This window comes from Cololabis saira, chromosome 10 (genome assembly GCF_033807715.1).
Source record: "Cololabis saira isolate AMF1-May2022 chromosome 10, fColSai1.1, whole genome shotgun sequence".
Lineage (NCBI taxonomy): Eukaryota > Metazoa > Chordata > Actinopteri > Beloniformes > Belonidae > Cololabis > Cololabis saira.
In genome coordinates this window covers 37,443,168-37,463,453 of record NC_084596.1, presented here as the reverse complement: position 1 = coordinate 37,463,453, position 20,286 = coordinate 37,443,168, and the positions used below count along the sequence as shown (strand labels likewise).

The window sequence follows — 20,286 nt, the reverse complement described above, 5'->3', positions numbered from 1 at the left end:
GAACGTAAATACACCAGAGTCATTACACCTCCACTCCAGATGTGCAGTCTTTAAGCCTCCTTAATGACTGACAGGAACAGATAACCAGCATGTGGAAAAGTGCTAAGTGCAAAGGTTTCGTTTAATTCCTTCAGTGTGAGACACATCATTAATCTAATGATCACTTTTTTGGTATGAAAGTTGTCTGACACTGACTTGGCAGATGATCACGACTTGGATGGAAGCCACCTAGGAATCAAGAGGTCTAAAGTTTGCCAAGAGTTTATATAAGAGGGTCAAATGTAGAAGTTCACGAGACCAAGCAGCTAAACCAGAACATAAAAAAAGGCTCAGTTACAACACTTTTGTTCCTTTTGAGAAATTACATGATCAAAATGAACAAAGGCACATTGTTTTTAGTTTTCTATTTGGTAAATCATTTTGTTGTAAAAATGCCTTTGACACATGCTGATTCTTTTCATTTCTTTGATACAGTCAATGTTTCCAGAAGCAGATCCAGCAAAAAGCCCCACATCATGATAGAGCCTCCACCGTGTTTAACAATAAGCAATCCTTTTTGTATCGTCTTCCAGCTGTCGTGTCTGACTTCACATTCACATGGGGTACTCCTACTTGCTTCACTGTGTATAGAACAGAAACTACCACTCCATATTCCTCCAGGTGCTTCTCATTGTATACTATATGTAATGTGCAAATTCTTGATAACATCATAGATTGTTGAAACTGGGATCTTAGATATTTTACCATTGCTTTTGCTGCCTCTGAACATAAAAAAAAAGATAACAATAATTAGATTTATTCAAAACGGTTGTTATTAGTAGCTTCCAAACCCCGGATGTCATCTGACATGGTTTTTGTAAAACACCAGAATGTTTTGTGGAAGCACACACTGGAGGGGCATCATTGGGCGTAGGTGGGATCATTCGTGAATGCCCAGCTGGAGGTTGGAGGCGGAATAAAGAGGGACTCTCCAGTTCGTCTAATTAATTCAATTCAATTTCATTTAGCGTCTATTACAACACAAGTTGTTTAGGCAGACTCACCAGCAACCTTTATTTTTTGTTGTTAACTGGATAAGACAGTAGAAAACAACAAAGATGAAGCTCAACACAACACAGCTGTTAACTGCTAGAAAGCTGGGCATTTCCCCTACAACACTTGGTAGACTTCAAAATGTTTTGGCTTTTATGATTCAATTTCGATTGCCAGACAACTAAAAAACTGAAGTATGTGAAAAATCTACAAAATTTAGTACTTGTACTGTAAGTGAAGAAAACCAACAAATGGTAAAAATCCTGATAATACATTATACATATGCGTGCACATTCTCAAAGTTAATTGCATAAAAGCATCTTTAGGAGGTCTTGCGAACAAATTTCATTTACACTGAGATCCAAGCAGCAAGATCCGTCTCGAGACTAATAATCAATTTGTGCTCACAGTCTCCCTGACTTTATGCCCTGCTCCTCTCCTAAAGCTGTGACTTAAACCATTACTACCAACTCCTTCAGCATTGAGACACATATAACCCTTTAATCCCAATTTGACCCTGGCTTCCCCTGTAAAAGCTCCCAGCTGCTTGACCTACAAGCCCTTGATCCCTCCGAGTCTACAGATGTAACACTGGCCACATCCGGGCAGAACTGTGTCACATACCTGCACGAAGCAATAGCTCGGGATTCGGATCTGTCTTGTGAGACACACCGGACTAGTACCAGGATACAGAACATGTCAAATGCAGCACGTGACATAAAGACTAGCTGGTGTAGATTACTACTATTACAATTGAAACATCAAAAAGGTACCTACAAAAGATACAAGAATATTTGAAATTTAGCTTTAAAAAAAGTGCAGTGCCTCAATGAAAAGTTTTTCTCTAGAGTCAATAAAAAATAGTAACAAAGGAATCAATGCAAATGACTGTAAGTGATATAAGTTTATGTCTATTCAAAAGCACTCACCACTCTTCCAGTGTCTCAATGGTTTGTGGTGGGACTGGTGGGACTTGCTGGCCTCATTCTCCTCTGGAGGTAATGTCCCGGGGGCCAGCGTGCTGTTGCTAGAGACTAACACCCCTGACCTGTGTGCAGTGGTGGCCAGCACAGCACCTGTAATCTGAGAGCGCTCTACCAGTCCCACTGGCCCCCTGACCTGTCCCCCCCCTGACTCTGACACCGTCTCCTGGGTGCCAGGAGACTCAGTGGAGGGGATGGATGGTGAGGTGACATTACGAGGAATGGTGGTGGTTCTGGTGTTTGCCCAGACAAAACTCCAAAACTGAGCTTGCACAGGTGACCACGTGAGGAAAAAGAGCACCAGAGAGAGGCAAACAGCTCCCATCCTCTGTCTGTGATGGTCAGTATCAATGTACTCCAATCCTGTGCACTGAAACCGCAAAATACTGCGTTTGTGCACACATATAGGAAAAGACGGTTGCTATTCTCCAGTTATGATAGGTTGCTTGCACATGCAATCCTGCAGAGAAAGTCCAGGGTAGACTGGTCAACTGGATGTAATCCAGGAGCAGAAGAGGCACAAAATATATTCCAAGAGCAACGGTTAGGCCTCTCACTATCTCTCTCGGGTTTCAGATCCTTTCTCTACTCCTCTTTCCCTCCTCTTAATGACCCCTCTTCCTTTGGCCCTCTCCTACTCGGTGTGTAACTCCCTGAGGTCTCCACCTCCCTAACATCCACCCTCCTCTCTCCCTAGTGGAATCATCCTGTTAACTCCATCTCCTCTAGAGGGGGCACTACCACCACTAGGATGGGGTTTTTTCTTCACTTTTCCCTACATCAGAAAGATTAAATAGTTAGTTGACCATACTTATACTTACACTCTCATCGAACAAAAGATAACATAACTCGAACACAAGTAAACATTTGGGTGAGTTATATAATAGTTAAATGCCTCTCGGAAACTATAAACAATGTTGGTGTTTATACACTGCTCAACTCGTCACCCCAAGTCCAGGTTTTATTTTAGTTTGTTTTGTCTGACATTTCTGGAAACATGAGAAAACAGTGGATTTGGAGCTGCAGCTGGTTTATTATTAGTAACTGTAATGGGAGCGAGACGTGTTCACATGAACTTTTCTCTCAAATAAAAGACCCTAGTTGGATTTTTTTAGGTCTTTTTTATATGCTTGTTTCATTAAGCAAGCATAATTTATATCAATTTCAGAGTTTCCACTGTTTATAAACTGTTCAACTAAGTCACTCAGTTTATAACAAACTGTGCAATATGAAGTGGACAGTAAAGTCGGATAAACTGATGCATTGTGGACACTACTTGAGTGCAACTATGCTTCATAATTCTGTTATTCATATAGTCACAATAACTGCTGTAGAAACAGACAGCAGTAGGGAACATGTACAGTATGCAGAGGTGTCAAATAACGAAGTACAAATACTTTGTTACCTTACTTAAGTAGAAATTTTGGTTATCTATACTTCACTGGAGTAATTATTTTTCAGACGACTTTTTACTTTTACTCCTTACATTTTCACACAATGATCTGTACTTTTTACTCCTTACATTTTAAAAACAGCCTCGTTACTCTATTTCATTTCGGCCTTTAAAAACAACTATCCAGTTAAATTGCTCCATCCGGATAGAGTGAATTTGGTTGTGGTTGTTTCAGATGTTCTTGTCCAGTTTTGTTCTTACATCCGTTCCCTCAGATTCCTGCAACTAAACTTGGATTAGCATGTAAGCATGTTTAAAATAAGGATAAGTAGATATGAGCTTCGAGGGAATCGTATGATTGAAAAACCAAAGTCTAGGACTAAAATTAAAGATCAATGTATTACTGTAAGGGGAGTAAATATATGGAATGCACTTGATGATAAATTGAAGATGTGCCAGTCGATTTATGCTTTCAAACGTTTGTTTAAGTTTAATGTGTTTGAAAAATATGAGGGATCCAGTAGATGATACTATTACGGAATTATGTTCGGGATTGTGTAAAAATATGATTTATTTTTTTATATTATGTTTTGTATGTTTGATCTGAATAAGTTGATCATGTGAGAAGGGTAGGCGTAAATAAGCAATAGCTTCAGCCTATTCCTTTTCAGTTAGGTCTTGTTTGTTTTTTTATGTGAACTAATGCTTTCAGTTGGTGACTACATTATGAATGACCTGACCGAAATAAATATATTTTCATTCATTTTCATTCATTCATTCATTGGATGTACTTTTACTTTTATACTTTAAGTAGTTTTGAAACCAGTACTTTTATACTTTTACTCGAGTAAAACACTTGAGATGATACTTCAACTTCTACAGGAGTATTTTTAAACTCTAGTCTCTATACTTCTACCTGAGTCATGAATGTGAATACTTTAGACACCTCTGACAGTATGTGACACTCACAGCTTAGACGTTGGCATGGGATGCAGCTGTAGCTATTACTATCTGAAGATATTATAAGATAAGATAAGATAAGAAAAGAAAAGAAAAGAAAAGAAAAGATAAGACAATCTTTATTTGTCCCACAATGCAACAACAGGGCAGAATAAGAGATAGGTTAAGTGTTTGTTGTGCAGTCTCACTGCAGCTGGAAGGAAAGACCTTCTATGTCTTTCCTTCACACATCAAGGATGAAGCAGGTTATTATATATGTAAATACAGATTGCCTCTGCATCTTTGCTCGGTTTATATAATGAAATATAACATGCTCTTTCTCTTCTGATGCGTTCCCCTCATTTACAAGACCTGGTAAGAAACTGTCGTTGTCTTGAATACTTTTGTTGATGTTTTGATGTTGGATGTTAACGCTGTTTTCTTGCACAGACCCAATGTCTTGGCCTTCAAAGTGGTTTTCTGATATTAAAACGACTTAGTCACCTCCTGATTTATTCCTCCCCTTTTTTAATGTGCCAAACAACAGATGCAGTAGAGCAGCACCACAACACGGTGTAAAGTATTGTATGGTGTTTTACAGCACCTACAGCAGAGCAAAGTGCAAGTAACTGTTCAAGTAATTCAATCACTACATTCATCAATAATGATAAAACCATATTAATAAATAAATGAGCTATAGATTTCCAATTGGGTTTTCAAGGGATTGAGCACCCAGGCTGTTTTTATGTGGAATAATAAGCTGTTTCACCATCTGTGTGTGAGCCTGGATCCAGGAATGATCAATAAAGAGTGGTTTGTGGACCTCAGTCCACTCCTCGTAGGACGAAATGCAAAGTGAACAAGAGGACAATTCAAAGAAAGACTCCTTCTTCATCTTTTTTTTTTTTTTGCTCCCTGTAGGAGAAGAATTGATATTTAGCATATTTTACTGCAGATTACAAGGCTTTCGCTGCAGTTGCTGGTTTCATTGCTGGTGCTGGTGCAACTATAAGCCTCTGACTAAAAGTGTTGCTATCAATATATTTGTCCTGATTTAAGCCTTATTACAACCCGGGTGTCCTTGATATTGCTGTGTAATACTGAAAGCTCTGCACAGTTTTGCCAGTCCATCACAGGGCAAGGGAGTTTGTTTTCTTCCTAAATTGTAAAAGGTTGAATGGAAGCATTTATGAAGTGTGGAGTTTCTCTTTGCTGCAGCTCACTGATCACGGAGCAAAGATGGGGGCCCCCTCTCGCTGATGACAAAGAGACGCCTGTTGGGTTGTATTGTGCTTCTCTAAACGTCCGGTGAGGTCCACGATGAGGGCTGGAGTGCTGCTGTGATTGATTTTATTACGTTTCACTGTAAGACCTTTGTAAATAAGAAATACTCTGGTGACACAATTCTCCACAGGCTCCCCATCATAATCCAAGTTAATTTTGGACAATGTTTACACCACAGTAGAAGCAGCCCTCCTAAAAAGTGGGCACATGTTTGTTGAAGTGCTTTTATTGAGTATTGAGTATTTCTAACAGGTATCATTCAGTGTTTTTCACATTAAAGATCCACCATCATTCCTAACATCCTCCTGTTTTAATTTGAATCTATGTCATTGTTTCTAAGCACAGCATTTCAACTTGGCCATTCATGTCAGCTGAGGACAGACCTCATGCAGTAAGATGCACGATTTAAATAAATCATTTATAGAAATAGAATATTAATTTATGGCTGTTTCATGGTGAATCCATTTGAAAATACTAAAAACTTTAGTGTTAGAGCTAAAATATTCCCTCAGCACTTCAGTTTCTATCATTGCATCATTGTTTTAATTAATAAACAGTTAACTTGTTTTGAAATACATCTAAAATTGACTTTTCTCAAGCGTACCAGGCTGAAAACCAAATCAGAGTTAAAGCAGGCTGGTTATTAGAACTCAATGTAACATTAAAATTTATGTTGTATTAATCTTGTTTTTAGTAAGAGTATAGAGGCAAATGTTTTCCATACCGTGTAATGACCAGAATCAGTTATAAGATCTTTAGTGAAAAACATCAACCTTTCTCACTGGGAAACATTGGAGCAGAGGTCTGAACAAGATTTCATAGACAGGGAAAAAAAAGCAGTGCTTTTTTATGATTGTTGCTGACTGCAATGAAAAACTATCACATAAAGCAAAAAGAACCCGAATCACAAGTAAGCTTCAGCTAAAAGGATGTCAGAGATGCTTATTATTTATACACAACACAGCATAGATCCCTTCAAGATAGAACTGGATTTTCACACTTATTTTGCACTCACATCTTATTTCATTATTCTGCTTCCTGAACTGCCTTTCCTGCTATTTATGAGATTGTTCTGCTCAGCACATGCAGAAAATTAAGCATTGATGGAGAGTGTTGGGTGTGACGCGGTACAAAGTAACGCGTTACTGTAACGAGATTACATTCACCAGTAACGCAGTAATGTACCGCGTTACAGTTGTAATTTGGGTAATCACATTATAATTACTCTAAGACAATAAACATTACGTTACTTTAGTTACTTTAAGCTTTTCAGCTACATGTAGAAAGGGGAGAACAGAAAAGAAAATCAAACTTGCCTCTCATGCGTCTTCACGCGTTGCGCAATACTTGTCTGACAACGTGATTTTACGGGATTTTACGGGACTTTACGGGATTTGACGGGATTTTACATTCACATTTGTGCTGATCTGGGCACTGCAGTAATAAGGTTCCAACTACAGGACTGTCTCAGAAAATTAGAATATTGTGATAAAGTTCTTTATTTTCTGTAATACAATTAAAAAAACTAAAATGTCATACATTCTGGATTCATTACAAATCAACTGAAATATTGCAAACCTTTTATTATTTTAATATTGCTGATTATGGCTTACAGTTTAAGATTAAGATTCCCAGAATATTCTAATTTTTTGAGATAGGATATTTGAGTTTTCTTAAGCTGTAAACCATGATCAGCAATATTAAAATAATAAAAGGCTTGCAATATTTCAGTTGATTTGTAATGAATCCAGAATGTTTGAATAGAATATACTTTATTGTCAAAGTACCTGGGTACAGTGAGATTGACATTTTTGTTTTTGTAATTGCATTACAGAAAATCACAATATTCTAATTTTCTGAGACAGTCCTGTAAAAGTTGTTCATTGGCAATCGAGTGGTGCAGCTCAGGTGATATTACAGAGTAATCCAAAAGTAATGTATTTGGTAATGTAACTAGTTACTTTCAGCAACCAGTAACTAAGTAGTGTAAGGGATTACTTTTTTTAAAAGTAACTAGTAATATGTAATGGATTACTTTTTTTGAGTAACTACCCCAACACGGAGAACATAGTTCTATATACACACAGTCGTTTGCTAAAACAGAGGGATGCTTAAAACTGGGCGAGGAACAGTCAAATTCTCCTATAGTGGAGCTGAGCCCAACAACAACACACTAGGTGGTTATCTTACATCAGAAACGTCTCTTCCAGACACGTGGGGCTGTGCAGATGTGCTGCTGAACCTGTTCTGAAGAAGCTCAAAGAAACGGACAACGTTGAGGACCTTTTTCACAGTGGTCGGCTATGAATATGACAACACACCGTGACTTGCTCGTGAGATGATGTCCCGCAGAACTATCAGAACTATTGGAAACCAGTGGGACATGGAAACACTCATCTACTGTCCAGGCAAGTCTGGACAGGAATGGTTTTCATAGGAGATTTGTGGCCAAAATCCATGCCTCCTACGTGGCGATAAAAGCCAAGTGTCTCAAATAAACCACAGGAACTGAGGGTATTCAACCTCACGCACAGTGAATTCATTTAACAACTGGCTGTATGTAGGGGATGAGGGAGGGAGGACGAGAACATGCACCCAGAGAAAGGTCTCAGCAGGGATTCAAACTAGAAAACGTCTTCTTTCTAGGTGACAGTGCAAACCAGCTAACCGTCTTTCTGCATCATTCACTCCAGAGGTGCACACATGTGCACAGCACTAAACTTGACCTTCTAAAAGGTGGTTATGATAAATGATGCAGGGGTCGGCAACCCGCGGCTCCAGAGCGCCGCCCTAGTGGCGCCTGGAGCTTTTTCAAAAATGTTTGACCTTTTTTTCCTTTTTTCCCTCTTTTTTTCTTTTTTCCTTTCCTTTTTAATCTCGACATTTCGACTATTTTCTCGAAATTTTGACTTTTTTCTCGCATTTCGACTTTTTTCTGAAGATTGTACTTCAACATTAATCTCGACATTTCCACTTTTTTCTCAAAATTTCGACTTTTTTCACGAAATTTTGACTATTTCCTCGACATTTTGACTTTAAATTTCAACTTTCTTCTCTAAATTTTGACTTTTTTCTCGACATTTCGACTTTTTTCTCGACATTTCGACTTTTTTCTCGAAGTGCATAATGAAAAAAAAAATCTTCCCCCAGTTATAACTAATATAGATACATGCAGCATGTGTTGCCTTCATTCTAAAACTTTACATTTTTTGCGGCTCCAGACATATTTGTTTTTTGTGTTTTTGGTCCAATATGGCTCTTTCAACATTTTGGGTTGCCGACCCCCGGTCTATACTATACTTAAACTGCAGTGTATCTGCAACACAAACAGAAAGAGGTAACAAAATGCTGGCCATCATCAGTCTATGGGGTGTGAAAGACAGTTAGCGTGACTTCAATCATGCTTCATCGTGTCATCTCAAAACAACAAAGAAAGTGCACCACATTCTTGAGCCGTGGATGGAGGGATGCTCTCACATGAGGGTTTTTTTTGCTCCATACTTGCTGACCCTATTAAGGGTCTCTGGATTCCAGGAGGAGTAACCTCCTCACCCTTCACCTCTCGCTCTCTTCCTGCTTTTCCCAGCAACCTCCAAACAAACTCTAATTGGTTTACTGTCACACTGAATCCCACGGGAAATGTTTTAAATTTATTCATAGAAATAAGAATTAAATTGAGAGCACCAGACACAAGTCTCAAATATGTCCAAATGTCATTATTTGCCAAACTATACAAGTGCATAACACTCTTAATTATCCTTTTCGTGTTTTCAATATTAAAATATATCACTTTAAAACTTGTCCTTATCGTAACCAGGTAAAGTGATGAAAAATCATTGAGTTACTTTTTGTTTCTGTGAATGAAAAACCTACTTACATTTGTAGAAAAACGATATATATGTACATGTCAATATTTACCATGTCACTATTTACCATAATTAACCAAATCAACACAACAGAGGAGTAGCAACAAAAAAACAAGCTCATGTCAAGTCAATTGAAACTAGGATCTTGTACACTGCTGCCACCTGCTGGTCTAAAACAGTAAGACCACACACTCAACATGGCTGGGAGGATAATCCTCGGCTAAAACGAGATAAATCACAAAAAATAGTATGATTGCGTACTGTATAACATGTCAACCAACACCAACATGTAGCATGAAACCTAAGGATGTGATTCACAAGGTATGCAATTTAAATATACAGGACTGTCTCAGAAAATTAGAATATTGTGATAAAGTCCTTTATTTTCTGTAATGCAAAAATGTCATACATTCTGGATTCATTACAAATCAACTGAAATATTACAAGCCTTTTATATTTTAATATTGCTGATCATGGCTTACAGCTTAAGAAAACTCAAATATATATCTAAAAAAATTAGAATATTATGGGAATTTTAATCTTAAACTGTAAACCATAATCAGCAATATTAAAATAATAAAAGGCTTGCAATATTTCTGTTGATTTGTAATTAATCCAGAATGTATGACATTTTTGTTTTTTTAATTGCATTACAGAAAATAAAGGACTTTATCACAGTATTCAAATTTTCTGAGACAGTCTGTAGATGGATTCAAGGAATTAATAAACAATAACAAAAGTAGAAACAACTATTTCTACATTTAATTTGGTCTCTGGTTCTATCATTCTGGTTGCATGTTTATCATTTCAATGTGTTTGCGTGTGTTTTTTGTTTTGTGTGTTTGAATGGACTTTGCCAATTAGAGCGAAAGGGGTTTTGGCTCATTGACAACTGTTTTTGTGCCAAAGAATTACAAAAAAACAACAATATATTATTTGGTTATATTTGGTTGCCACTACAGGTGCTAACAGTAACTCAGATACTAAAAAAAAAATCAAATGAAAACAGTTTTACTTCCTCTGTCGGTGCGTCACATAAGCACTGGTTGCTGCCACTCAGCAGGGCTTTTTCCTGCAGGGCTCACTCTATATGTTTGTATACTTTTCTCTAACTGCTAGGTTTGACTGACACACCCTCTTAACCCCCAGGACGACAGCTGGGTGTGCAGGCTTCAGGGGGGATCTGAGAGGAGCTGTTCTCAGTTAACACTATAACACACAGACATGCCCATGAACACGAACACACTGTAACCTCCACTCAATGAAGCCTGTGTTGCAAAGCTGTCCCCTCCCTCCCTCCATCCTTCCATCCATTGCTCTCTCCTTTTTCTGCTCATCCTACAATGTGGTTAATTTCTTATTTCCAGGTCATTTTCAGCCAGGAAAGATAGAGCAACAGTTGTCGGCTCCCTTTTGTGGACAGGAAAAGCTGCCTAAATATAAAAAGCTTGTCATGACAACCACTGACAAGCTTCTGCAGCAAAACTTAACGTAACGTCTGCACCCATTTGAAAGGAAAAAGGAAAAGAAAAAAAAAAGTAAAACAGGCTCAGGAGAGCACTACAAAACTCAATGTAAGCTGTTGTTGATGCAAATATAAATGAAATGATGGAATATAGAAACAAGAGTCACATTCTTTCAGTTTATAAGATGAAAAGATTATAAAATCTGCATGTTGCATCTTCATAGATACAATATAGGTCAAAAACGAGCCATACGTATCATCAATAAGGCTGATTACTACGCTCACACAGATCCACTTTTTCTAAATTCTCATGTTATTCAATTTTATGATTTGTTTTATTATAAAATCATGCAAATTATGTTCAGAGCAAAATCAAAAATGCTCCCTGACTCAATACAGAGGTTCTTTTCAATTCAGGAAACTCCCTATAATCTGAGAGGTATCTGCAATTTCACTGTACAAAAAGTTAAAAAAGGTATGAAAAGGAGATGTGTCTCCATTACTGGAGTTAAATTCTGGAATGATGCCAACATAAATTTAAAAACATGTCATTCTCTTTTGGTTAAAAAAAAAAAAAAGGTTTGTAAAGCTATTTTTGAAGCTTATAAGTGCAATTGACTATCTGTAAATGTTTCTTTGCTTTTCTATTGTTTCTTTGCCTTTTGTTGTTTCTTTGCTTTTCTATTCTCTTTTTGGTTTTCTGGAGGTCGGTAGCCACAAAAAGAAAGTTGTTAATATAGGATAGGCTTTTATAAGCAGTTTGCTTCAGCCTATGCCTTTCAGTCATTGTTCAACACATTTTTGGTTTTGTATGAAATGTTAATGCTGTGCACAATGTTTTTTTTTTTGGTGTTGTGTTTTGTGTTGTCATGACTGAATAAACTTCATTCATTCAATCTAGAGACCTTAATTTGCCTAACTTGTAATTTACATCCACATCCCTGAGTGGCAGTGACACTTCTCTGCCCCTTGTCAGAGCACACTTAAGGTTCAGTGGTGATTATCTAGAGGGTCGGGGTGTCCTCTGTGTCCAGGACAGCAGGTGGGGAACAGAGAATGTGTGGAATGTGAGAGACGATGGTAGATGTGTACATGCACATACAGTGACACGCATACACACACATTGGCGTGAATTCAGATGTTCTCACACCCTTTGAACCTCCAGTTCAAGCTTCCACCTCAGTGAAGACAAAGGGGGGGACAACCTGCAGGCGAAAGGGGGCAGTGCATGCTGGGAGGCGTTTGATATCCATCAGTCTTGATCAGTTGTCTTTTGAACAGGATCAAACACGAATGTTTCAGCCAAAACACAGCAGACAAAGGAGAGAGTAACAGCAATTGAAGAAGGAGTAGCACTATTAATCTCATTCTCACTGACCTTATTCACACAATGTAGAAAATAAAATAGATAGTTGATTAAGATTCATTTATCCAAGATGTCTAGAAATATAATGTAACATCTTTCGGGTACTGACGGGAGAAAAGATTTATGATTGAGCGAGGAGCAAGAACAGTAAGTGTTTATCAAAGATGAGCTAGATTTACATTAATGTACTGTGTTTGTAAGGTAAAACACTCCTGATTGGGGTAACTGTGTTCATCTGAGTCAGTCTCCATCTTCAAATGTATCTGTAGATAGTTTGAGGAAAGACAGAACAGTATTGTTACAATATTATTAAGTCTAACAAGAAATAGAAGAATGTCAATGCTGTAAAGCTGGAGCTACTTCCGTAGACGTTAATCTAAAATGTGTAGGAATAGAAATAAGTGGCCAGAGGACAAATATGAGAATTAATCAACAGCAAAAGAAGAGGCGCAATTTTACAGTCTGAAAAGAAAATCTGTTACATTTGGTGACCTGAAATCATGATCAGGAAGTTGCCCTGCCGAACACAAAACCAAAGTAAAATACAAAAAAAGAAAAATAAAGTTAAGCTTTTAAAGTTGGACTAACATTATGATGAAGGCAGCTGCGAACAACTGAGCAAAAATGAGCTAGCAGCAGAAACCTTACAGGAGGACACACAATCATCTGCTTTATCTCCAGCTAATCAGTGCTAATCAATATCCTGTAGATTAATGGCTCACACATGAAACACAGATGCAGAGACACATCACCGGGATGGCTGTGTTTTTAGCAAACCATGGAAACTTAAAGAAAACTATAATCTGGTGCCAGAAAATCAAAACAATTGCCAAATAAAAAAAGTCTTCTTAAAATGAAATGAGCAAGGTTTCCAACAGTGCCAGAGGAGCCAGCCTCATGGCTGGAGATATGTATGGCATCCCAACTGTTTCCAAGGGACAACCAGAGACACAAACACATCAAATATAATATAATATATATGCTTACCATACCTCTCTGGACCTCGTGGAATCAACCCGGCATGCATGATTTAGATTCTTGTTTGGTCTCACTCGTACAGTCTCTCAGCTTCTCTTCCTCAACTACTTTATTTGGTTTACTACTCGCCTCTGCCACGATAACACATCGGCCCTGATGTGTGACAAAGTGACATGAAGTGAGATGAATGTGTCACAAAAGACAACCAGGACTAGAGCTGGGTATCGATTCAAATGTCAAGAATCGATTCGATTCCGATTCTTAAGATTCAGAATCGATTATCACCATTTGATTCGATCCGATTCGATTCGATATTGATTTGGGTTAGTGTTGCCTGGATTATATGACTGTAAAATAACTATTGAAATAATAATTTCACAATAATTATTGAGAAATAACTAAGAAATACATAACTCAAATAGGCATTTCAATATCCATTTAAAGTGCAAAAAAGAAAGAAATTGCAACAGCTCAAGCAGTAAACTAATTATTTTAGCTTGTGTGATTTATTCTGTCACCAGACACACAGCTGGACATGAAGCACCCGACATTTTTCAGGTATTTCATGACAAACCGTGTCCGATAACAAAGAAACCAAACAAGCTATAGTAAATATAGATAATATGAACTTCATTGAACTAATATAACATTTAGAAATTTAAGCTGAATTGTCCAGCATTTTCTCTAAAGAAAAGTTCATTCAGGAGTTTTCAAAACTACTGGGACTACTGGGATTAAAGTTCACCAGGCAAAAATGTAATGATGAAAAAAAAAAAAAAAAAAAATCGATCTTTAGACATACAAATCGATTTTTAGAAATTAATATATGAGAATCGATTTAGAATCAGAAAATCGATTTTTTTCAACACAGGCCTAACCAGGACAGGAATCAGAAGTTGCTGCGACTGTTTTTTGCTGAAGTAAGGGGCAAGAAACAACATTATACAACGCTAATTGACTCTATTCTCACAAACCATTATAGTGCCATTATTCTTACCATAAATCATCAGTCAATTATCAAATCATGCTTCAGATCTATATTGCCTCCAGTCAAGTTTTAATATTCATTATCCAGCTCCATCTTTCAAACCTTCAAACAAGGTCACTTGTCGCTCAAAACAGACTCATATCCACAATTAACTCCCACACACGAAGCTTTATAATATGAGTTTTAAACCCACCAGAGGCATCCCAGCAGTATCTGCCTCATTTATATGTATACGGTAAGATGTCGCCATCACCGGTGGCTGCAATGATTTCTGTCAGAGATACAGGAGGTAAAAGCTGCTCAAGCCCATACCTGATATATTGTAGCTATCTGTGTTTATTTGAAGCTCTATGAAAAGCTGCACTGAGATCTAAATTACTCCAGCTGATTTGAAATATTGACTCACTTGACCAAGAAGTGTCAGTCAAGAGACAAATCATTATTGCACATTTAAAAACTATTAACCTAACAGATAAAGTTGCAGCAGTTGAGCTGGTGTTAACTCGATTTACAACACGTTTATTTGAAAGAGATGAAAAGAAAGGACAAGAGTAAGGGTGGGAAAGATGAAGAAGGATAAAAAGAAGAAGAAAAAAGAGTGTCACAGAGGTTATCAGAGGAGGAGTCTGACCTGGGGGCAGGATTAACCCCAACCACTGACCTGCCCACTCAACGACCTGTCCACTTACCATCAACTAATCACAAGGGTTACCTAAAAGTTTAAATGGGATTTATTACATTTATTCAGAATACCTGCCAGTCTTTTCTGCTCCCATTTAGAGCCATGTCAATGCAGATTATTGATTTAAATGAATGATAAATCATCTATTCAGTGTTTATGAGATCAAATAGATGAACAAGCCCCACATTTAGGGTCACTGGAGTCACCTGGAGACTCTTTAAGACCCCCCCCCCCCCCCCCCCCGCAACATCAGGGCAGTCATGTGGCGATGTAACATCAGCCAGATGCACAACTGACAAGACAAATCAGGAATGTGGTCTAAGTAATTAAACTTATTTATCTTTGTTTTTTTTCCATGATTTTATGATCTACTATAAACCTTATGAGGCGGCCAGGCTGCATGTTTTAACCTGATGACTCAAAGATTGTGAGATCTACGTCATAAACCCCCCGATTAAGTGTCCTTCAGCAAGAGCCCTCCAAGGTTTTGCCAGCTTTTCTCTAATTCCAGTGTTTTCCCTCACAGGGCCGTGCTGGTGTGTTTTGGCAAAAGTAAAGTGTAGCTGCAGATTAGAGCGCTTTATGTTGAATGTAGGCTATGTTTTTTTATAAAAGTAATCAGGAATGTTAACTACTTCAAGAAAGACTTTAAGATAAGTTCACAGTTTGCATGATTTTCCTGCAAAACATATAATAAACAGAAATATGTTAACTGTCACCATGTGAAATCCAAACAGATAAGACTAAAACATTAACGCTCCATGCCGCATGCGTTTTCACCCTGCACTCTGTAAAAGCAAACCTGATGGTTTACACATTCTCTCCAGAGATAAAGGCAACAAATAATTGAGTCGACCAAAGCTCTGGATGAACTTGTGACTTGGAACACACACATGACACGGACACAGGGCCTCTCAGTGCCACACTGCATGGCCCACGTCATATTTCAGATAGATGTCTGCATTGTTTGGAGGTGATGGGGGGTCAGAGTTGGACATCTGCAGAGGAACATTTTCTATTACATCAAGTGTCAATGGTCAATGCCACATCATGAATACTCACACCCCTAACCCAGCTTCCTCTCACCCTTAATTCACCTTCGGAAATATACACCAGTACAGAGACTTATGTTCATTCATGTTCTTTTTTTACATTCCTGCTGAGATAAGTGGGTAAAACGGACACTTGGTGCGGTTACATGCACATCTAAATCAAACTATTGCCCGAAAAGACAATCGACTATTGAGTAAAGTCCATTCGACTCTGCAACACTAGGTGGCGCCACATGCACTTTTGCGTTTGCGTTCTTCCGGTACAATTAGTAAATAAGCGCTAAGGAGGACAATAATATGCGAAAAAATGAACGCTAATGATGCAGCAGCTCTGTACATTTTGTACACCCTGGTAATGTTGCAGGTAAGATGCACGAAAAATCTCCCTCTTCTTTTTCTGTTACCGTGTTGTTGTGATGCCGTCAGAGGTGTCAAAAGTATTCACATTCATTACTCAGGTAGAAGTATAGATACTAGAGTTTAAAAATACTCCTGTAGAAGTTGAAGTATCAACTCAAGTTTTTTACTCAAGTAAAAGTACTGGTTTCAAAACTACTTAAAGTATAAAAGTAAAAGTAATGTAAGGGGGAAAAAGCCATTAAGGACAAAAGCCATTGAAAATGAATGTGTCTTAGTATAATGCAAATATATTAAAGAACCATATATGTGTACTATTGAGCATTAACATGTGTTTCAGAGAGCAGGAGATATGATGACTAGTTGCCTATAAGTTTTGTAATGGTGCAAAAAGTCAAACTTCAGAGACATGTTATCATTTATCCTAACCTTTATTGGAATGTACATCCAAGTTTAGTTGCAGGAATCTGAGGGAACGGATGTAAGAACAAAACTGGACAAGAACATCTGAAACAACCACAACCAAATTCGCTCTATCCGGATGGAGCAATTTAACTGGATAGTTTTTTTTAAAGGCCGAAATGAAATAGAGTAACAAGGCTGTTTTTAAAATGTAAGGGGTAAAAAGTACAGATAATTGCGTGAAAATGTAAGGAGTAAAAGTAAAAAGTCGTCTGAAAAATAATTACTCCAGTGAAGTATAGATAACCAAAATTTCTACTTAAGTAAGGTAACAAAGTATTTGTACTTCGTTACTTGACACCTCTGGATGCCGTGACTGTTGTTATTCCTGCTCCAGCGGCTCGTCACTTCCAGAAGGGCGGTCGCTCGCTCGGCTAAGTGTGGGTAGGTATACATGCCGAAATAACTCGAACTAGCACCACATTATCTGGCACTAATTCAGCTTCAGTTCGGTTCGACTACAGCCCGGCTGAGGAGTATACATGGCTTTTAAAACTTTGATATCGGTCGGATGAAGGCAACGATTCCAATTTCCGTTGTGCACTACACGATAGACTGCATGAACCAGTTCCTCTCTCACTGTCAGTTTAGTCATTTCACACAGCGCCTTTGCTGATGAAGTTACTTATTGTATCAACAAGCACAAAGACCAATGTTTATACTAATGTAGTTTGATGTAATTGTTATGGATTAAAGTTCCCGTAAGTGCTTTAAACCTCTTCATATGCAATGCCTTTAAACATGCAGTCATGCATCCAGATAAAAGAATTTATGCAGATTTTTTTTGTTTTACATTTTCTTCTGCAAGTGTTTAAGACACAGGGCACCTAATGTGGGACTGTCAGCGTGTGTGCGTGTTTGTTTGTGTGCTTTCTGGTGTTTGCTCAGCTGCAAAGGTTCTCACAGACTGATCCCATCCTCCAATACAGATGTTAGTGAAACACAAAGGGAATTCTTCAGCAAGCATCGGGAGTGCTGCAGTGCCATTAACGCAGATTAACACGGGGACGCGCACACATCCTCTGAGGACTGCTGTGCCTTGTCTTTTGTGACATTTGCTGTAAACTCCTTGGAATGAGAAATGTGACAGGAAAATATTATCTCATGGTTGCTCTGCAGTCTCTCTGGCAGAAAACCATCTATTGAGCACCCACAGTTATGGCACCACAAAAATCAGCATTGTTTGCAACGCCAGGAGTAAAATGTTGTGCAGTCTCGTGTTTTTCTTTCTCTTGTGCTTCTCTTTGTGTAATTATCAACAGATATATGCGCAGGTAAGTAAAAAAGGTATTCCCCGTCATGAAACACATTTATATACAGAAAAGAGTCAGTATTCAGATGAAAAGGTGATTTCCAAAAGTTTGATATGGATTTCTCTCAAAGCTTATTAAGGTGAAAAAATGTAGATTTCTTTCCTCTAAAAGACAATCATACATTTTATCAAAGAGCAGGACAAACAGTCTTCATTTACTGAGTCAGAATGTGTCAGTAATGTTTTTAACAAACAAAACATATCCAATTAGCACAGAGGACTTTGTGGAAGTATCTGAGCTGTGAGCTAAGCGGTGAGAGGAGCTAAGCACATAAGCACTTAGCCACAACACACCACTGCACTTTGTGGTGGAGAACACGCTTCTCGTTATTATTTTAACTGTAAAAAACATTTCAGGAAAAATAACTGTGCACTTACAAACTTCAGTCAACACCCATCTTTCAGTATTCTTAGCTCTGATCCTCAAGTGGAAGGAAAGCATTTTTTTCCCCTTATACCCTCACGCCTTTGACTGCTGTCCAGGACGTACTGGATCCGACTATGCATGAGTCAATCAGATCACACGTGGTCTGCTCTGTCCTCTACGACCAGTCTCCCTTGGTTGACCCTACCGGGGTAAAGGCTGTTTGGATCGTTAGAGAGTAAACTGGATTCACACAACAGCACTTTGTCTCCTCTATTTGATGGGAGGAATTTGCTGAAATGAATTGTGAGTTGCGTGCATCACATTGATTGTGCTGAGTTGAGAGAGTTTCAACTTTTCTTGCTTCAACGCACGCGTCGGCCAATCATGTTGCAGCTACACAGCTAGAGCCTTGCTGATGAAATCATACACAGATGCTGGTTGACACACAGATCTCCATTTTCAACCGTGAAATTCACCTCCTTGCCTCCGCTTCTGATGAACAGAATGTATCCAAAAACGAGGATTGGCAGATCAGTTATGGAAAGCATATCCCTTGCCATGAGGACAGCGTGGACCAGAGGAGTCGGACACATCCACCACGCCTGTGTGAATCCAGCAAGCTGGTGAATTATGGAGTTCCTCCACATTGAGAGGAGTCGATTGAGCTGGTTCAGACACCTGGTAAGGATGGGACGCCTCCCCAGTGAGTTGTTTCCAGCATATACAACCAGTAGGAATGGGCGATATTTTACCGTTCACGATATACCGCCAAAAAAATTCCCCACGGTAAGAATTTGTCATCTCGCGATAAAAACGATAAATTCCCGTTGATGATGTTTTTGTGTAAAGCTGGAAGGAAGGAAGGAAGGAAGGAAGGATGGATGGATGGATGGATGGATGGATGGATGGATGGAAAGATATGAGCCTGAAAGAAAGAAAGAAAGAAAGAAAGAAAGAAAGAAAGAAAGAAAGAAAGAAATGAGCCAGAAAGAAAGAAAGAAATGAGCCAGAAAGAAAGAAAGAAAGAAAGAAAGAAAGAAAGAAAGAAAGAAAGAAAGAAAGAAAGAAAGAAAGAAAGGAGCCATCAATTCAATTTAATTGGTGTAGTTTAGTAGCATTTAGTATCTTTTAGAGCAGTGTTTTGGGGGCTCCAAAGACTGAATGTGGTGATAGATTTATAGTTACAAAGGTGGAGTTGAGATGGTATTTTTTTTATCTTCATTTTTATCATTAACGGGATAAATGCCAGAAATTATCGTGATACATTTTTTAGTCCATACCACCCATCCCTAACAACCAGGAGAAGGCCTTGCGGCAGAAACGCAGATTATCTTTCATACTTCTTATATTTCTTTCACTCTGTCATGAAGACATTGTATTTCTCAGCTGGTCTGGAAAAGCCTTCTGGATAAAGTGAAGTGAGAGGGAGGTCTGGGCCTCTGCTTGGAGCTCTCCCCCCACAACCACAATCCAGAGAAGCAGAAGTCAGTGGGTGGATGAATGGATGGATTAGTTATTTTTTAAATTCCTGTTTAGTGGTTTAGTTGGTTTTGAGGATGATCTGATGTATTACTGTACACTCACACAGTGTACTGTATTGTGGCTGTTCTTGATGATGGGCATGTCTGGGGCTTTGGGTTGCCGTAAAAAAGGCAGGTGTTTCTCAGATCTGACACTCTTCTTCAGTCGTAACTGATGGCAAACCAACTTTTACAATCAGTGCTTAGCGTTGGGAATGCTCTGTCTGTTGGATGCATAAT

At 38.4% G+C, this 20,286-nt stretch overlaps 1 protein-coding gene across 3 annotated transcripts in view; it reads right to left on the bottom strand.

The window, feature by feature from the left end:
• Positions 1 to 20,286, bottom strand: part of col15a1b (collagen, type XV, alpha 1b) — a 74,010-nt gene that overhangs the window by 44,794 nt on the left and 8,930 nt on the right. The gene's annotated exons all lie outside the window — the stretch shown is intronic.